The 14,714-nt window shown below is 47.8% G+C and overlaps 1 protein-coding gene across 3 annotated transcripts in view; it reads right to left on the bottom strand.

The window, feature by feature from the left end:
- Nucleotides 1-11,937: 11,937 nt before the first annotated feature.
- Zhx2 (zinc fingers and homeoboxes 2) overlaps nucleotides 11,938-14,714 on the bottom strand; it is a 157,491-nt gene continuing 154,714 nt past the window's right edge. For all 3 annotated transcript variants that reach the window (XM_052747833.1, XM_052747834.1, XM_052747835.1), the window contains exon 4: nucleotides 11,938-13,186. The gene's annotated coding sequence lies outside the window, so the exon portion shown is untranslated. The remainder of the gene's footprint in view (nucleotides 13,187-14,714) is intronic.

Genomic DNA, 14,714 nt, shown 5'->3' with positions numbered 1-14,714 from the left:
CTTCTGCCCCTATAAAAGCTACCCTGCTCAACTCCATCCCATTTCTATGTCCTGTACCCAAAGTACATGGTGTCTTCAGTAATGAGATCCTCACCTTCCAGTTTTAGTGGGCAGTAATGAGATCCTCACCTTCCAGTTTTAGTGGGCGGTGGAAGCAATGGCAATAACCCGCATTGTTTGGAGGCCTCTGGTGCCTTTCTGGCCAACAACTCCTAGGGAAGCATCTTACCCTTGGCATTTAGATTTTGGCGAATAGCTCACACCTTCCAGATTGTAAAACCCACTCACACAGGGTACCTCCATTTAATAAAAACAAAACTATTTTATTTTTGAAATTATAATATAATTACAACATTTCTGCCTTCCCTTTCTTCCTTCAAAATTCTCCCATATACTCTCTGCTCTCCTTCAAATTCCTGGTCTTTTTTTTTTCTCACTAATTGTTATCAAATGCATATATGTATGTATGTATGTATGTATGTATGTGTGTGTGGAGGGTGGGTGGGTGTGGGTATATGAATGTATACACATATACATTCCTAAACACAACTTTCTCAGTTCATATAATGTTACTTGTATGTGTGTTTTCAGGGCTGATCATTTGGCACTGGACAACTGATTGGTGTGCTCTTCCCTGGGGAGGACCATCTTCTTCAGTCCCAGCATTCTTCAGTTCCCTGTAGCTCTTTGAGGGTTGAGGCCTCATGGTCTTTTCTCTGTCCACTTCGGCATGTTTATTGGTGTTATTCTTGTTCAGCTCATGTTTAGGCAGTCATATTGGCGAGCCTTTATGGATGTAGCCTCTGATATTACAGAGACAGTCTCACAGCAAACTCCTGGGACACCCCTCCACATCCACCCCCTTGTTTTGCAATCTTTCCACCGCCCTCTTCCACAATATTTCCCGAGTCTTAGGTGCAGGAGTGTTTTTTAGATGTATCCATGGGGGCTGGGGTCCATGACTCTGCATTTCGATGGGTCATGGCTTTCTGTAGGGGTCTCTATCTCTTGCAAAGAGAAGTTTCCTCGATGAGGGGCGAAGACTCCACTTGTCTTTGGGTACAAGGACGGGTGTTTAAATAGTTGTTAGGGATGATGCTGGTTTAGTAAATTAGTGGCTGTAGATTCTTCTCCAATAGCCATGACTTCACTAGAGCGGAGTGGTTAGCTAGGTTTCCAGTACCAGGTAGAGTTTCCCCCTTGGTGAGTGGGTGTTAAGTCCAATGAGAGAGCTGTTGGTTACATCCAAGGCATGTGTGCTGCTACTTCACTTTTAGGGTTGTTCAAACCCTTTTTAAAACATTATATTTCTAATTAGCTTGTGAAGGGGTAAATTTCTTTATTGCTTCTTTCTATATTCTTAGTTTTGGAGGCGATACATTCCCCTCCTGTATCCCATCTTCCTCGGGCAATGTGTTTTCAGTTCTTGTCTGCTTTATCACTGGCAGTAGCTACAGCTACGACTCCAGCTGTGTGACCTGGCCATTCTCTGTGGCTCTCTCTTACTAGGCTCTGTTCATTCTATTTGTTCCTTCAGCTTTAATGGTGATAATGGCTCTCCTATGGCTAATCTCTGCATGCCTGACATCCCTTGAGTATTCTTCCAACTCTGCCTGCATCTGTCTCAGAAAGTCCCTTTGATATAGTATCTTCAGTTGAGTAACCTCTGATGATCAGGGTTCTTCTTGGGATTCTTTATTTAAAAACAGGCTCTCAAGTAGCTCAGGCTGGCTTTCAACTTGCTATGTGGCCAAGGCCTGCCTTGACCACCATATCTTCCTGCCTCCACCTTCCAGATGCTGGGATTACAGGCATGCACTACCTACCACACGTAGCTTCTTGAGAATCTTGAAAGCCCAACACGACACCAGTGTCTCATATTGACATCTAAGTCACAATTCCATGATGTAGACATTAGCTCCCTACTCCACACTTATGGAAACCAAGGCCTGGAGAGGCCAAGTGACCTGTCCCTGTCACAGACTGTGAGCCACCCGGCTTCTAGCAGTGTATGAAGTGCCAAACTGCAATTGCTGAGCTACATACTTTTGCAGCATCTCTAGGCCCATGCCCTTTCCTTTGTCTACGCAGAAGTGGCTTCTAAACCTTTCCACTCTTGGACAGGATAGTAGCCTCCATAAGCTCCAATTTTATGTCCATAAAATGTCAGTGTGGCCGGGCGGTGGTGGCGCACGCCTTTAATCCCAGCACTCGGGAGGCAGAGCCAGGCGGATCTCTGTGAGTTCGAGGCCAGCTGGGCTACCAAGTGAGTTCCAGGAGAGGTGCAAAGCTACACAGAGAAACCCTGTCTCGAAAAACCAAAAAAAAAAAAAAAAAAAAATGTCAGTGTGTACCTGGAGTCTCCAATCACCTGCCTTGGTAATAATGGATGTGTTTAGTAGAAACACTGCTTTCCCGCTTGCTAGGGTCAGCTCAGGCAGGCAGGAAGGAGCTGCCTCGGGAGCTTTTTTTCCCTGTTCAGGGAAAGGGTGTGAATAAGGAAGGACTAGAGGCTTCATAACCCAGTCTGTCACTCAGACAGGCCTCAGAGCCTTCTGGTTGGCTTTGATCCCCAAAGCCAAAGCTTTGTCCACATCCATCCTACGGAAATAATCAGATACGGGAGAGATGGAAAATGAGCAAAGATTACGGCAGCAGAGAAATTGGAAAAAACTCATAGGTCTATTAGTAAGGGGTTGGTTGAGTAAATCAAGGCTTGTTGTGTAGTGATGGCCTCCTGAAGGGAGGCAGGAGGTTCATTTACCATTTTGTGTTTTTGAAACATTTTAAGTATTTAAATTATGTGTATGTACATATAATTACATTTCATCCCTTCATTATACAGTGGTAAACAAAGAGTACATTTCCTTATGTAACTCCATTAATAAATAATGATTAATAATAGTTTCCCAATATCATCAATATTCAGATTTCTCCATTTGCCTCCAAAAGTCTCCTACAGTTAATCTGCTCAAGCCAGACAAAGACCATGCATCCCATAATAAAAACCTAAAATGTATCTCCTATTCTTGGTGGGCTAATTTTACATGAGTTGCACAGATCTTTTTTTATCTCCTCATTAATCTTTCAGTCCTTTCCCTCCCCCTCCGTCTCTCCCTCTCTCCTCCCTCTGTCCCCTCCCTCCCTTTCTTCCCTCCTCAATATTTACTAATAACCTTGTGATGTGTTAGGCTGGACATTGGGGATGTAAAGATGAGCAAAGTCAGATCCTTGCCCCAGGGATTGCACAGGCTAGTGAGTGAAAACAGTTCCTCAGATGAATAATTATAAAGCAGTGTGTGAGCACACTGCCAGAGAGGAAGGCTAGACATCCCGTAACTAGGCAGGTTCTTACAAATGATAAGGAAAAGAAAGAAAAAATCAGCTTGAGAACTCAGACAGAGCCACTAGTTACATAAATCAGAGTTTTGTTGGTCATGACGTAGACTTGAAATTCTTGCAATTTCCTCATTCCTTATGAATCAACAGGAATTGACCCTTAAAATCTTCATCCTCTAGTTGTTTGAGGTCTGATTTTAGTCTTCTTCACAGTTCTTTGAAAGGCTCTGTCCCAGCCATATCCCCCATTCCTGTCAGCTTTCCGTGGCCACAGATGTGATTCTCAGAGCCCTCTGAAGGAGCAACCAGCCTGGGGGTGTGTGGGGGGAAAGGGGTTCAGAACACATCCACCACATGTCAGCCCATTCCGAATGTGCATGCGTCCATGGGCCGCCTTCAGTGTGGTAATCGGTTCCCAGCCGTGACAGTCACTCAACTAAGGACCCGGACTGCTGTGGTTAAAGGCCTGGGCTTTGGTTTCAGAGAAACCTGGCTTGAAATCTTGGCTCTGACACCCATTAACTGTGTGGCTTGGGGATAATTCCCGAATCCAATCTTGAAGAATTCTGAAGTCCAGGCTTTCGTCCTCTAATGTGGAAAATTATGCAATTTCCCAAATGTGGAGGATCAAAACTGTAATGCTCTATGGACATCCTTCCTTCCCAGAGCCCTAGCCATTCTTACACAATATGCAGCCATCCCGCCACACAAGGGGGTTGGAGGCACCGTGCAAAACATCCCTCGGAGCACTTGTGGATTGAGAAAAATCCCTCAGGGAGAAAGTCATTCCGCTAAGCCCAGCTCAGCCTTTAGCTTGGTTCTGGCGATGGTACCTGGAGGGTTCATCCACCTCTTCGGGGTGGAGGTTGCATCCAGACATGGACCAGGGGCAGCTGTCTCTCGGGTGCAGCTGGTTAAATGACCTCAAACAAAGGTCCTCTGTTTTATTGAACAGGCGCCACTGTGGCTGTAGCTTGGCAGAGGAGAGATGCCGAATGACATGTTCCGGGTTTAGATAAATATTCTCCACGGTCCGCTTTTCACTTTCCCAGCCCATCGTCTGCCCGTCTTTAATTATACACTGTGGATTCGAGCTTCTCCAGAGTTCTCCAGGGGACCTTGCTGACACTCTTTGCTCATAAGCTTGAGAGCTATTGCCCAGAAGTACACTCAGCTTCCAATTGTCCTGTGAAACTCCTTGTGAAGGCGTTGGTTGGGGGTAGAGAGAGAGTGCTGGGATCTGTAGCCTCTGCTCATCATGCTGGTCCTGGCTCCCAGAACCATCAAATCTCAGAGTTGGAATGGCAGTTAAAAAGTCTAAACCCCAGCTGGGCGGTGGTGGCGCACACCTTTAATCCTAGCACTCGGGAGGCAGAGGCAGGTGGATCTCTGTGAGTTCGAGGTCAGACTGGTCTACAGAGTGAGATCCAGGACAGGCACCAAAACTACATGGAGAAGCCCTGTCTTGAAAAACTAAGGGGAAAAAAAAAAGGAAGGTCCAAACCCCTCGTTTTCAAGAGAGGAGACAGAGGCTGAAGGGGGAAGAGTGACTGACTTTCCCAGGGTCATGACCCCACTAGTGTTAAAGCCAGGGCCAGAGTTCCGGCACCCCTGACTCCTCGAGGCCGGTGGATGAGCGTTGTCCCAGCTAGCCCGTGTGACACACTCATCCTCTTCCATGCTTCAGTCACGTGCCTACTTCTTCTAGGCCTCATAAGGGTTCCCTCAAGGTGGAAGGCCATACGAGCAAATGTGGAGACATGTAGGGTCCGTGGAAATGGGTAACAAGGCCTGTGCTGGAAACAGGGGTGGGGCTCCAGGTGGTTTTCCACTTCATTTCTCATTTGCTGGAGCGTGTTCATGAGAGTTTATTGAAAATGTGACCACGTGGTCCATCCTGGAGGCACAGGCTAAGCAAGCAAAACCAGGCTAGAATTTATTTTTTCTTGTCTTCCTAAGAGACATTAACCAGGCTTCCATGTTTAGCCCATGGTGACTTGTCTTAAACACTTTGCATGTGTACTCTTTGCGGCCTGGTTTCCTCACACCCTGTTCTCTGAAGCCGTCCTCCCTTCAATGTCTATAAACTTTAACAATGGCTGGCCCAGGTTGCGTCATTTGTGTATCTCTTGGACTGTTGACTGAGGTCAGAGATGCGCTGTTATTGACAAGGCCTGAGTCATATGACCATCCATAGACAGAAGGGTCATGTTCTGCGTCGGTACCCCGCTCTGACATTATATGTGGTAGTTAGAACAGGACTGCAGGGGACTTTCTGAATGGGCGTGTGTGTGTGTGTGTGTGTGTGTGTGTGTGTGTGTGTGTGTGTGTGTGTGTGCTGTTATTAAGGGGGAGCAGCAATACTGGGGAGATGGAAGCCTGCAGGAGCCTCACAAGAGAAGAAGAAGCCAGACAGCTCAGATGTGATTAGACGTAAGTACTGGTCCTGATGATTGCCCAGGAGTTCAAAAGAACAGCGCATCCTGAGAGCCAGTTTGGATGGATGTCATCCTTAAATTCAGTTTCCCCATCATCTCAGATTTTCTTTTATTTGGTCTGGTGGAATTTAGGTTGGGTTTCTAGGAATGGGTAAAATTTAGGCAAGAAAAGGGGAAGCCGTGGACATTCCAAGAGGAGCGATTGTATCAGCCTACGGACCATTCACCATCAGCCCCCTGACAGAGGGACAGACTATGTAAGGAGCCAGGGCACTGATTTGGAGAGAGTGACCTAATTCTAGGACTTGTGATGTAAATTCAGGTATTCTGAAGTAACCTCAAGATAAAAGACTTCAAACACACCTTTCTGTTTGTTTCCTATATACTGATTTACTTATATCAGAAAAATCCTAAACAGTGTTTGTTTTTTAGGTTCGTTCTAAATAAATAATCACTTCTGATTTTTTTTTTTTTTTTTTTTTTTTTTTTTCGGGAAACAGGGTCTCCTGGAAGCCAGGCTGTCTTCAGATTTCCTATGCAGCAGAAGGTGACTTGGAATTTTTGATAATCTCGAATCTACCTCCTGAGTCCTAGGATGACAAATGTGCCCCCCCCCCCCCCACCAATGCCTGGTTGCATGTGGTGCCAGGGATCTATCTAGCCCAGGGCTTTGCATGTTAGATGAGCACTCCATCGCTCAGCTGCATTCCCAGCCCCTCGTCTGGCCTTGAGATACGGTGACTTGATTGTCCAAACTGCTTGTTCAAAATTGTCGGTTTCTTTCTTGGTTACAGTTTCCTGCTTGTTGGAGCCTTACTCCTTAGAATCCTAAATAAACCCTTTCATTTCTGCCTCCTGTGTCTTCCTTTGGTTTATTCACGTGGCAAATACCTACTAGTCCTTCAAACACAGATCAAATTTCCTTTGACTAGGAAACAAACTATGTCGAACTCATCTCCCACTGTGGAACTCCATTCCCAATTAGTGCAGGGGTAGAGGAATCGGCACAGGAATGAAGAGATTTCTATGTCGTGCGGGGATGGTATTCGGGTTTTGTGCTGATTATGAGTTGCAAATATCAGAATGCTCCAATGCAAAGTTAATTAAACAAATAAAGCTTTTTCCTTTCTCACATATAGAGAAGTTTGTAGGCAGGCAGCTGGGGCATGGATTCAGTTAGTTGGTAGGAAGAGAGGAGGGTTAACGGCAGCAGCTATACAATGGTCTTCTGGCCACGTCTCGTAGTCACCTTAGCTGCCAGGGAAGTTGGGGAGTCAAGTAAGTTCCTCGCCTGGGGTTGAATAGAGAGTATAAATTTGTTTGATTGGCAGGGGTGGGAAGGGGTAGGGGATGGGGTGGGAAAGGATGGGGAGGTGAGCAACGGGCATGCAGAATCAAGCAGGATTTGGCAGCCTGCTAGGCGGCAGGTCCAGCTGAAATAGTAGTGAGTTCTAGGTTCACTGAGAGACTCTGTCTTGAAAATTAAGGTGAAGCGCGAGAGAGGAAAATCCCTGCTGTAGACCTCTGACCCATACACACGCGCACGCGCACGCGCACACACAGACACACACAGAGGCAAACGCACCGGCACGTACGTGTACACACAAATTCAAAACCAAACAACAAAGAGAGAGGAAGCAACCGTTAGCTAGGCAGCCAATGGCACCCACTACATGTCTCGTCTCACATTCTAAAGTTGGAGCTGTGATTGGGCTCTATCTTAAGTATTATGAAGCCTGGCAGGTGAAGGTTAGGTTGATTCATTATTGCTCGCTCTAAGTGTGGAATGTGGCACAGTGGCAAAGTCTGGTGTGTATTTGCCATCTTGAGTCCATTTCATTGGCTGATCTGTTTCCTGGACCATTGGAAGGATTTGATCAACAGAGATGTTTGTGGTTGGCTTCTCTTGGGGTTGGCTATTTGGGGGCAGTAGCAGAGGAGCAGAGGGTGGTTTTAGAGTGTTTATTACCTTGCCTCTCTTCCCGCTGGCTCACCATGGCTTATATCTCCTTTCAGGTGGCCTACTCAGTACAACTGTCCGCTTCCAGTCCCTTGCCTTTTCTAGTCAAGCTCCCTTCCTCCCTCCGCCGTGGTTTCCCTAAACCCTACCTACACCTCTGTAAACAGTACTTTGAATAAATGACCCAGGTTACCCAGTGTAAGCTCCACCTCTTTCCTGCAAAGATCCAGACAAGAGTCTACTACTCGAGGTATTTGTTATGGGAGGAGGGTTTAGAGTGGTTGATGGAAAACTTATTTTCCCCGTGAGAGTCTAGGTTCTTCAAAGTCGAGAGGAACTCGAGAGTGCTTCTTCCACGCGGTGGGATATCTGACTCAAATGCTTTCTGGAATGTGCTCGAGTACATTTTTCCTCCTTTGTATTGACCCCTCCCACCGTCACTAGAGCCAGGCTGGGGTCAGCCACGGTTCCTAAGTATGTTCCGCTGTGAGGTGTTTTAGATGGGGAGCTTTCCAGTGTCCGCAGAGGGAGGAGCAGACAGCACTCCTGGTTCAGTCCAGATTGTACTGTCAGGGCCTCTGAGAGCTGTTATTCCCCAGGGCTGTGGCTGGAAGTGGTTGTGCAAGTGTGCTGGAGAGAGAAGTGTGCTAGAGAGAGAGGTGTGCTAGAGAGAGAAGTGTGCTAGAGAGAGAAGTGTGCTAGAGAGAGAAGTGTGCTAGAGAGAGAAGTGTGCGAGAGAGAGAGGTGTGCTAGAGAGAGGTGTGCTAGAGAGAGAGGTGTGCTCATGCCTGCTGGGCCACACTCAATGTCCTTTACTTTGGTCGGCTTCTCTTCTCTCCAGGCCATCGTTCTACACTCTGAAGACAGGGTGATATGTGATTGGGTCAGTTGACCGCTCACCCACTTGAGTGCTGGAGGAGGTGGGGCTAGTTTCTTCACCTTTAAGGAACATGCCAATCACCCGGGGGTGCCCTGTCCAATGGCTGCTGCTGCTGGAGAGCCAGGGACCACATTTGAATCTTGACGACATAGCCTTGCTTCATCCAGCTCGGCAGCTGGATGTCTATGTGTCTATGGACACTAGCTCTATGTGTCTCTTTACATGTATTTTATTCCTTGTTTTTTTTTTTTTTATGTTGCGATCTGATCAACCCATTAGAACTTGGATATTTTAGCGACAGACATCCAACTCCGGAGTTTATTTGTTTAGCTCCTGTCAAAGGGGGAAATGTGTTGGTTTTATAAAAAATGGAAGGCCTGGGAGATGGTCTTAGGAACCGCAGACTTCAGAGACGCAAACCATCTACCATCACCTCTACCCCTTCCTGATGATACTCCCTTCTTGACTCTTTGGGCCATGTGTCATTTTTTTACTTGCACACTGGCTTCCTCTCCTGGCAAGACCTCTGACCTCCGGAGGCTTGCATGGCTGTCTCCTCTGGGTTGAAGTGTTCTCTCCTACAGGGAGGAACAGGGCGGGAGGGGACAAAAGAGGAGGGAGGAAAAAGGCTTGTAAGCCTCAGGAAACTTACAAGGCTAAGGAGGTGAGACTCCCCTTGAGGTAGAAAAGGGGAGGCTGGAGGGACAGGAGGAGGGAAGAGGGGGATCTGGGATTGGTATGTAAAATGAATAAACAGTTTCTTAATAATAATAAAAAAAGAAAAAAGCTGTAAGCAGCTGCCACCAGCCAGTGGCGCAGAGCTCCAATGACTCAGCCCTTGTGAATTGTCATCCATGCCAGGTGATGTACATGCCTGAGATACATAACCCCACGCCCGTAAGCAACCTCTGTTAAACTTATCGGTTCCTCAAGCTAAACTTGGGAGGGGCCATTTGTATAGGTCTGTTGTTGATGACCCAGCTTGGGCGCATAGACATTTGTTCATGTCTCCCAGACCAAGCCACAGAACCATTATCGCACATTACCATAGGAAAAAGCAGCCCTTTCTACCAGAACCTGACTGATCCAGATTGAAGTTTGTGTGTGGCCCTGTACCCTGTCTAGATGCACTAGAGTGTAATGGATCTCCCCTTGCTGGGGGAGGTGAGTCCCCATGATGGGCAGCCCCCACCCTCGACAGAAGGTGAAGAGAAAATACCTTGAAGGAAGCGCTAGGGATGCAAAGAGTCCGCGATAGAGATAGATAGATAGATAGATAGATAGATAGATAGATAGATGATAGATAGATAGATAGATAGATAGATAGATAGATAGATAGATAGATAGACGAAGCCCCTGGCCACTCCACCTGCTGCTCTCTCCCACCGCCTCAAGAACCTTGCCTGCCCCACAGACTCTCTCTCCTAGGTCTGCCACTCTTCAGTCATTCCCACCGGAGAAACACAGCTTGACACATTTTGCTGGGTGGTTAAAAGGCCATCTTCCGTGTTTCTCATTCCCGCCCATTATCAGGGCCCTGTCCTTTGGTTTCCACAGACATTAGGCATTTGATGGTCGCTCCCACTGACTTGCTCGAAGGATTCCTTTAAATGGCAGTGGCAAGCCTAACTGCCAGGGTGGTAAATAGCGGGAGAGAAGTGCAGCCACCTGTGGAGATGGGCTGGAGACACTCATTAACGGGAAGGACAGGACAGCATGGGGGTGATGAGGAGCCAGGTGCTGGGAACACAGGAAGAGAGGCAGTGGGGGACCAGAATGAGTCAGCTATGCCCACCAAGCTAAATCAATCTCTCTCTCTCTCTCTCCTTCTCTTTCTTTCTTTCTCTCTCTCTCTCTCTCCCCCCACCTCCCTCCCTCCCTCTCTCTGCCTCTCTCTTCCTCTCCCTCCCTCCCTCTCTATCTCTCTCTGTCCTTCCCTCCCTCCCTCCCTCCCCCTCTCCCTCCCCCATCTCTTAAATGCTATCATAAGTTGCCTTGGTCATGGTGCTTTATCACATCCATAGACAAGCACCTCAGACAGTAGCAGAACAGAGAGTTGACTTCAGGCATTTTGACCTCCAGAGTGTGCCCTTAAGCACCATAACCATCCCCCCTTCACCTCTTTATACCCCTGGAACTCAGGAGGAAGAAAGATGCATATAGGTCAGCCTCACTCACCTGCTCCCTTCCTTATGGCTGGGCATGAGTCTGGAGCTCCTGTTCTAGATTGTCCGTCCTTTTATCTGGTTGGGCAGACACTCCGAGGAACCCTTCCTTGGGTGTGACTCTCAATGCCCTTCCTGTTTCCTTTCTCAAGAGTCTTCCCTCTTATCAGCCCCCAAAGCCTCTGGCCTCACCAAGCTTGACTTGTGACCACCATATGTCCGAGGCATTTGGCAGGCCTGACCCGGCAGCCAGCCTACCTGGCACACTGCACTTCTAAATAAGAAGCTTGGCACACCATGTCTGAAGTCAAAACCATGGGTTCTGAAGTAGTGTGAGAGGCAGAAGCTAGTCTGAGGACAAATCTGCACTGCCCACATCTTCTCTAAGGTGCTTCCTCTGCATAGAGAGGTGGTATGAGCGCTCACTGTCCAATCCGAGGTAATGTGCTAACCAGCCGTAGTAGATAGACTTCCGCTATATAAATGGTTGCTCGTGTACCATAAAGCAGACGCTGTTCCCTGAAACCATCTCTGGAGTGGTTCATCTCTTGTCTGTCTGGAGGATGCCCGGGTGATGACAGCAACCACAAGTGTGTATGTGACAGAAACTGATGGGTTAGGTGATCTTCCAGACACTAGAGACATCTTACACAATGAGTCAGCGTGGGCTCTGACCTCAGAAAGTCTTGAATCAATTCTAAGTCCAGGATTGGTCATGATTCTTGGATTAACCCAGATGCAATGAAAAGTAGCTGCTGGTGGTTCATCTAGCTAGGGAAGGGGGTTGGCCTTGAGGTCAGATGTAGCTAAATCTCCTTGTGGTTGATTGTCTTGACCGTGATGGTCACTCCACTTTCCTCTTAGGGGTGGGACTCCTCCACTGCTGGCTCTGGGCCACTTGGCCAGCCTCCCTTATAGCCAGGTGTTACCATGAATAGAATTTGGGTCAAGGGATATGAACAGAAGGGATAATTTCTGTTTCATGACTTACACACACACACACACACACACACACACACACACACACATACACACACACACAACCTTAAACAAATAAGGCCACAATGAATTGGCAATGGGAGGTGGCCACGTCAGGAAGGGGTGCGGGCTGAGGCCTCAGGAGCCGGATAGCAATGATGAGCAAGGAGCAGAGGAAAGGTTATAAAAATGTTTAGTCTTTGCTTTATTGAGTTACAACAAATGAGCAACAAGTTAGAAAAACTGCTTTTATTCAAACTCCCTAGCATTTTATTTGTGCAGTGTATCGTGGGGACACGGGGCTGGGGAGGGGGAGGGGGACAAGGACAGCAAACAGAATCCACGTCGAGACATTTATACGAGATAGATCTCTTGGCTTTCCTTCTTTCAAAGTTACAGCTAACTAAAAAAAAGTGCACTCAGGTATCTAAAATTGGCCCAAACACACACACACACACACACACACACACACACACACACACACACACACGAACAAAAATAAAATCAATTGATAGTGAGGCTTCGAGCTGAAATCTTGTCAAATGCCACACCAAGAAAAGGCAGTGAGGATGAGCAAAGAAACCCAGAGATGTTCACCTTTGTACGAGCTGGGCCGAAAGAACACTCTTTTAATTTCCTAAGAGTAATGATGGCATCATCAAGGGTGGGAGCCCTTTCTGCTGGTATTTAAAAAAGATTTGTAAAGAGGGCAGACACCCGTTCCCCAATTATCCAAGCAGTCGAGAAGTCAGACCCACCTCTTGGCATCAGGCTGAGGCAAGGTCCCCAAAAGGCAGCCGGGGGAACTGGGAATGGGCTTGATGCGGAAGGCCTGCTATTTGTGAACCCATCCAATGTTGAGCCAGAGGACCAACCTCAGCCAATTGCCAAACTACCTTAAAAAAAGAAAGAAAGAAATTCTTCCTACCTAAAATCCAGTAGATACAGTGGCACTAATACTAATACCCCCCTCCCCCTTGTTAATAAAGTGAAAAGAAAAAAGAGAAAAGCAATGTAATGTGGTTAGCCCTCCTTCCTGGGGGAGAAAAAAAAAAAAGCAAACACCTTACCACGGAAGTGCTGGAAAAGGAAGTTGCCCTCGATTAAAAAGGTAACAAAATTCCCACATTGTATAAATCGGTTCCAGTATAGCAAGAGGTGGGGTTGGGGCAGAGGCAAGAGACTATGTACAGGGACCCATTGAAAACGCAGTAGTAGGACTTTGGCACTATGAACAATTCCCACCCGGCCTCTGGGAGGGCCACTGAGAGCTTCGATGTTCCCGTGGCCTCCAGGCACGCGCCACTAAAGCACTTCCACTCCGAGTCGCTGGTGAGACGGCCCACAGCCGCTGGGGCAGGCTTTCTTCCTTCTTCAAAGACAGAGAGCATCCCCGTTGCCAGTACGGAAGTTCAGACCGAGTGCCCTGGAGGGATGACATAGACCAAAGAGATGTCAGAGAGAGGACTGTCATTTCTTGGGGTGGAAGGCCTCTTCCTAGTCCTCCTGCAGCTTTGGACTCCTTCCAAAGCTTTCCGTGGGTTTGAAGGAGGGACCGATGCCCTTCAAGTTGGGGCTTTGTCTGAATCTGAAACACCCCCCACAGGCCCACCTGTGTTTGAGTCCTTGGTCCCCAGCTGTGGTGCTATTGTGGGAAGCTAAGAACTAGGATGCCAGGAGAGGAGGGTTCTTGGGGGTATATTATCCCTGCCTGCTTCCTGTTCTCTCTGCTTCCCATCAGTCACAGGCTCCCACTGCCATCATGTTTGGCCGCACCCCAGACCCAGTAAGACAGCTCCCAGTCACCATGGCCTGAACTGCTCTGAACTGTGAGCTAAAATAAACATTTCCAGTTCAGTCATTCTTGTCAGGTACTTCAACTATAGTCATGTCAAGTCGGACGTACAGGGACTCAAGAAATACTGCCTTGCTTTGCCTGATTTAAGTGTAAATTTGGAGCTGTGAATGTAGGCTGACAAGGGGTGTGTGTGTGTGTGTGTGTGTGTGTGTGTGTGTGTGTGTGTGTATGAGAGAGAGAGAGAGAGAGAGAGAGAGAGAGAGAGAGAGAGAGAGAGAGAGAGAGAGGTGCACATGTGTAGGTCATAGGATAACTTATGGGAGTGGTTTCTCTTTTTTCTATCCTGTGTGTGTTCCAGGAATCAAACTCAGGCTTGACAATCACCTTTACCAATTAGAACATCTTACCAACCTTCTTCTTCTTCTTCTTTTTTTTTTCCCCCGAGACAGGGTTTCTCTGTGTAGTTTTGGTGCCTGTCCTGGATCTCGCTCTGTAGACCAGGCTGGCCTTGAACTCACAGAGATCCGCCTGCCTCTGCCTCCCAAGTGCTGGGATTAAAGCCATGCGGCACCGCTGCCCGGCCTTACCAACCTTCTTAATATAGTTTTTAAACATGGGTATAAACATGTATGATCCTCCAACCATTTGTAATAACGATGATGATGAGTATGGATAGTCAAGCAAAATGTCAGATCCAAAAGTAGACAAAGCTTATCTCCACCTCCGCCCCCCCCCCCCCCCCCCCCCCGCGCCCATTTTTCTTTTGCAGTTATCCCAGATATACTAGCGTGGCTCCAGGCTTTAGATCTCTTGGACTATAACTCTCCTCTACCCTTCCGGGAGTATGTGGCCATGGTCAAGGTTCAGGCTGTGGGAGCTGGGCAGAACTCTCAAAATGATTCTGGAAATGGGGCCCCTGTCCAGAGGTGTCTGCTCATGGCCCAAACCTAAAGGCCACCCGGTCAGCAAGCACCTCATCCGACTAGTCTAATTTTCTCCCCAGTGCCAGGGTCCTGCTAGGTGTCAAGCGACGGTGGGCGGTGTCTGGATGACGGCCGTGCCTATGTTTCTCACGGTCCTACCGTGTTCAGATTGAAGGGAGCAAGGGCAGACAAAGCAAGCTCTGACCCCTGTTCCCTCTCGCCACCTGCCACAG

The sequence above is a fragment of the Peromyscus californicus genome, unplaced genomic scaffold (assembly GCF_007827085.1).
Source record: "Peromyscus californicus insignis strain IS unplaced genomic scaffold, ASM782708v3 Scaffold_20__1_contigs__length_68692818, whole genome shotgun sequence".
Classification (NCBI taxonomy): Eukaryota; Metazoa; Chordata; class Mammalia; order Rodentia; family Cricetidae; genus Peromyscus; species Peromyscus californicus.
This window is presented reverse-complemented; position numbering and strand designations above follow the sequence as displayed.